General features: G+C 45.3%; 1 long non-coding RNA gene across 1 annotated transcript; it reads right to left on the bottom strand.

Moving 5' to 3' along the window:
* Window positions 1-263: 263 nt before the first annotated feature.
* Window positions 264-3,105, bottom strand: LOC122465971. The gene is made up of 3 exons (XR_006291132.1): window positions 2,968-3,105; window positions 1,117-1,363; window positions 264-1,021 (listed from the first exon to the last, which is right to left on the bottom strand). It is a non-coding gene; the product is annotated as an uncharacterized LOC122465971 (long non-coding RNA).
* Window positions 3,106-5,472: the final 2,367 nt, after the last annotated feature.

Genomic DNA, 5,472 nt, shown 5'->3' with positions numbered 1-5,472 from the left:
ATGATTTGTATCTGGTAAACCTTCTTATTCTTTTAAGGCTCTGACAGCTATTAGGTGACATTCTACTAAAATTCATCCAAACATACTAGTATTGATACTTTATGACAAACCAGTGACAGATTCATTGTTAATGTCTAAGCTAGTCTGATGCATAGGCTGACAAGCAGTGTTTGTGTGCTGCTACCAGGCAGGAACAATAGTGCAGGAGACATCCTGTCCACAAGAGCTTGCGGCCAAGAAAAACTGATACAGCGTAGGAGTAATTATCTGCACCAGTGTTAATCATGGCAAGATTTATTACTCTACAGTAAAATATAGCCATAATATATAACCATAACAATGTTTACAGTGAATATATTCACTTATTTTTCAAAATAATGGATCTAGCAAAATATAACAGAGTAATATTTTTGAATAAAACAATATTATCTCCTCAAATACAATTCCACCATCTCTGTGGTACAGTGAAGTACTTTACAGAAAATCCATTGGTATGAAATGATTAGACAGTTAAATGTGAACAATGCTGACTTATAAATGTCAAAGGGCAGATCCTCAGCTGCTGTCCATTGGCATAGCTCCACAGAAGTCAAGCTGGGGATCTAGTACATACCCTATAGAGAACATATGCTGGTGTGTTAAGGGATACATGTTTTATTAGCATTGGGATGGCTGCATTACTCACAAGTGGCTGTTACAAGTGAGCCATGCAGGCCACAATGAAAGAGTAACTGGATACACAGTCATGAGGGTGCACTTATGCGGACCAAGGCCTCTACTTTCTGAGAATTTGGCCCTTTCAGTCTGATCTGTATTCCTACAGGGGCAGGGAGAGACAAACTCCATCTGCAAAGATTCAATCCTTGGGGAGGGCAGCTGGTGTTTCCAGTGGAGGGGTATAGTTTCAGTAGGCTCAACAGGAGTCCCTTGACCATGTGCTGAACAAGTGCATCCACTGTCCACCTTAGAATTACTCCCCTTCTCAACCAGAGGGTCTTACTTTTTGGAATGTTCTGGTAACCTATGGGACCCAAAACAGAGCATTAGTGTGGGCAAGTGACATGAGCTTGGTCTCCCACAGCATCCTCTTAGGGCATGACAGGGCCCTGTACTCACCTGACTGGGCGTTCCCCTTGCCCAGGTAGTCATCAGTACAGGTCCAGAGGTGGGAGACTCATCCTGCCATCTGATTCACAAGGGAGTCTACCTCATCCAGAGCTAGAAATATTCTCAGCAGAGAAAAGTAAAGATGGACACAAAATAATCATCAGAAGCCATAGACAGGTCCCCCTTCCTTCAAGGAGCCAAGACAGACTCTGGATGCATCTTGCAGGAGTCTAGCTCTTGTGGGCTATTGAAGGTCCTAATGGAGAAAAAGACAAAGAAAAATAAAACAATCAATAGGAGACAGCATGTCACGGGGTCACTCACCACACTAGCACCTCCTACTGGCTGTTTCAGGAATTAGCACTGGTCAGCAGGTGTGCCCTCCATAGAATCAGACTATCAGGGTTGGAAGGGACCTCAGGAGGTCATCTAGTCCAACCCCCTGCTCAAAGCAGGACCAATCCCCAACTAAATCATCCCAGCCAGGGCTTTGTCAAGCCTGACCTTAAAAATATCTAAGGAAGGAGATTCCACCACCTCCCGAGGTAATCCATTTCAGTGTTTCACCACCCTCCTAGTGAAAAAGATTTTCCTAATATCCAACCTAAACCTCCCCCACTGCAACTTGAGACCATTACTCCTTGTTCTGTCATCAGCTACCACTGAGAACAGTCTAGATCCATCCTCTTTGAAACTCCCTTTCATGTAGTTGAAAGCAGCTATCAAATCCCCCCTCATTCTTCTCTTCTGCAGACTTAACAATCCCAGTTCCCTCAGCCTCTCCTCATAAGTCATGTGTTCCAGTCCTCTAATCATTTTTGTTGCCCTCCGCTGGACTCTTTCCAATTTTTCTTTCTTGTAGTATGGGGCCCAAAACTGGACACAGTACTCCAGATGAGGCCTCACCAATGTCGAAAAGAGGGGAACAATCACATCCCTTGATCTGCTGGCAATGCCCCTACATATACATCCCAAAATGCCATTGGCCTTCTTGACAACAAGGGCACACTGTTGACTCATATCCAGCTTCTCATCCACTGTAACCCCTATGTCCTTTTCTGTAGAACTGCCGTTGAGCCATTCGGTCCCTAGTCTGTAGCGGTGCATGGGATTCTTCCGTCCTCTGCACTTGTCCTTGTTGAACCTCAGATTTCTTTTGGCCCAATCCTCTAATTTGTCTAGGTCCCTCTGTATCCTATCCACCTCTCCTCCCAGTTTAGTATCATCTGCAAACTTGCTGAGGGTGCAATCCACGCCATCCTCCAGATCCTTTATGAAGATACTGAACAAAACCAGCCCCAGGATCGACCCTTGGGGCACTCCACTTGATACCAGCTGCCAACTAGACATGGAGCCATTGATCACTACCCATTGAGCCCGACAATCTAGCCAACTTTCTATCCACCTTATAGTCCATTCATCCAGCCCATACTTCTTTAACTTGCTGGCAAGAATACTGTGGGAGACAGTGTCAAAAGCTTTGCTAAAGTCAAGGAACAACACATCCACTGCTTTCTCTAGTGGTGGCTCTCCCATACTTGTCTCTGCCTGCAGATCCACCACAGTTCCAGTCTCGCTGCCTCTGCTTCATGGCACAGCCCTTCAGCCATGTCACTATCCGGGTTTTCCCCTTCCAGGGGACTCCTCCACAACAGTCTAGCCATTCCTCACAGCAGCTTGGTAATCCCTAGCCTGGCTGCTTCTTCAGTGGTGGGGGGAGGGGGAAGGGAACCCCTGGCAGACCCTCTACTCTGGGTCCCAACCCAGGGACCCCATAAACATCAGCTTTACACTGCCTCTCCTTTCTTTCTCCATCCATCTGTCTCGATTCCCAAGGCCACTTCCCTGCAGCCCCAGCACCTTCAGCGCCTGCCTCTGGCTCCTTCACCCTCTTCCCAGGGCTTCAGGCCTGCAAGTCCTGGTAGCCCTGTTCATAGTGCTAGTTTCTGCAGCCCTCTAGGAAACCAGTCCTCTCCCTTGAGCTACCTGCAGCATACTAACTTACTCTGTCCCACACCTCCCTTTTATAAGGGCCATCTGGGCCCTGATTGGCTGTTCCAGCCACCGCCCTAATTGGCTGCAGCCACCACCCTAATTGGCTGTTTCCTTGCAGCTCTTCAGGCTGGGTTTTAACCTTATCAGGGCCAGTGTGGGGCAGATGCCCTGTCTCACAGCAGCTGGCCTCTTCTTCAAAGGGGCACCAGCAAGCTGTAGTCTAATTCAGTGCTTTCTGGTACTGTGATGCAAGAACCCCTTAATGCCAACTGGCCAAGGGGTTACAGGAATGTCCTAATTCTGGTATGTACATTCTCGTTCAACAAAAAATTTCATGTGAGGTCTTAAATGAAAGATGGGGTCACACTGGTCATTAATACCATTGTGAAATGTATGTACAGATACTGTGGAAGGAGTTATGTATATATACTGAAAATAAATATTTAAGGTCTGTATCAAGACATTAGTCAGTAGCAGAGGTGAAGAATGGATTTTACTCCAGACAGGCGGTAAGAAGTATAAGGATGAAATTAAGCTTTCTAAGCTAATGCAATGGATGCCCATTTCCATATGAAGTCAAATGTTAACAAAGAGATGTGAAATCAACGGGGAAACAGCACTTTTCAACAACAGGAAAATCAAGCCATGGGTGGTTATTCTGTCTCTGACGACACCCAGTGAACTTTGTCAGCATATGTAGGAGGTAAAGAAGACACCCTCTCATTTTACTAGGAAGTAAATGGGGAGTGCATTTCTATTCATGAAAACAGGATCTCAACTAAGGTTGGCTGAAAAGCTGCAAGAGACTTGGTGAGATAAACTGTTTTAGACAGGAGGTTGATCTGTTAGCTAAATTTAGTCTCTAGAAAGCATGTTATGATTTTGTTTTATATGTATTTTTTTGTTTCCAATATCCTTACTTACTATCTCTAGAATCCTTGATAATAAACTTCCTCTTTTTCTAACTATAAATCTTTTTAAGTGCTGTGTTGTTAAGCAAAATGCTGGTCCTGCATTGAGTCTTGCAAACTGGTGTGTATCCTGTTCCTTTGGGGACAAGAGTCCTGGTATTTCTGTGAGTAGCCAGTGACAGGGGTTGGATATTACAGGAGAATGCTTCAAAGGGACTCAAGGTCTGGGGTGCACCTGTCCTTAACCTGAAAGGCAAAGTAAAGTTTGGCATAGCCCAGAGGAGAGTGCTTGAGTGTCTCATTGGTCATAAATGTTTAAAGCAGCCATTCAGGATCTGGTCCACCTTCCTTTCAAGAAACTCTACCAGATTATGGTCATGTGAGCTGGTGGTGAGCCAGGGCTGCTGCAGATTGTGCTCCTCTCTTTTCAGGCCCTTATTCCAGGCCTCACATGCCTTGCAGGGCTGCTTGAGTCCACAGCAGTACCTTAACCTCTTCCTGCCCAGTGTGGGGTTTTGTACACCCCCATCACAGCAAGATAAACTGCTGCAATTCCTATCCCCATATTTTCCACTCCTGGGTCAAACTGTATGTAGCCTCCCTAAACTGTATTTAGCCCCAATTTATATATAGAAACTGTGTGGTCTCCATTAAAAAGTCAACATTTGCCAATGCATACCATGCAGTTACCACAGTTATTTCCTATTTTGAGTAAAGGGAAAAGCTGAGGTATCCGAGATGTGTGGCATTTGCTCCAAATACTGACTCATGAATGGAGGTTACTATTCATGGTCTGTGCAACAGACCAATGTATATGTTGTGTTCTGCTGACTCTGACTTTTAATTAGGATACAATTAGGGGCAGCCCTTTTAAAACACATAACCTTGAGCTGATTAAAAATCGAGGGCTTGATCTTATAAACACTTCATCCTGGACATAGTGCTTAATCTGTTGTGAGTACTCCCACTTGTGGTAATTAGTATAATGTCCAGTTATGATTGTACTATTGAGCCCAAATCCATGTACTTCTCATGGTTGGTGTGTGCATTATGAAAGGGGAGGCACAGTACTAATTTACTGCATGTTAAGGACAAGAATCTCTCTCACCCATGCAGAGGAATGAGTCTCCCTTACTCATCTGCACAGACTATGACTTAACTGGTCACAGCGTGCAAGAAAGAACAGGCACTCTAGGACTGCAACTCTTGCTCCTGCTCCCCATGAAGAAGGGTAGGGTGTATGTGGGCAGGGATGGGAAATGGGCTGAGCCTTCACTCTATCCTCCCAGTGTGCTGGCCAGCAGACCTGAACCAGTACAGAGGGGGATGTAATTGTGGTATTGGGGACTGTGTCTTTAAGGGCTAAACTGTCCAGACAGAGAGGCTGGGCAGGCACTGTGAAACTCTTGTTGTTCTGCACAACCAGTTGGAACCAGACACAGAATAAAACAGATATTTT

Source organism: Chelonia mydas, chromosome 5, assembly GCF_015237465.2.
Source record: "Chelonia mydas isolate rCheMyd1 chromosome 5, rCheMyd1.pri.v2, whole genome shotgun sequence".
Lineage (NCBI taxonomy): Eukaryota > Metazoa > Chordata > Testudines > Cheloniidae > Chelonia > Chelonia mydas.
Note: the sequence above shows the minus strand (reverse complement) of the source record. Positions and strands in the feature narration are given on the sequence as shown.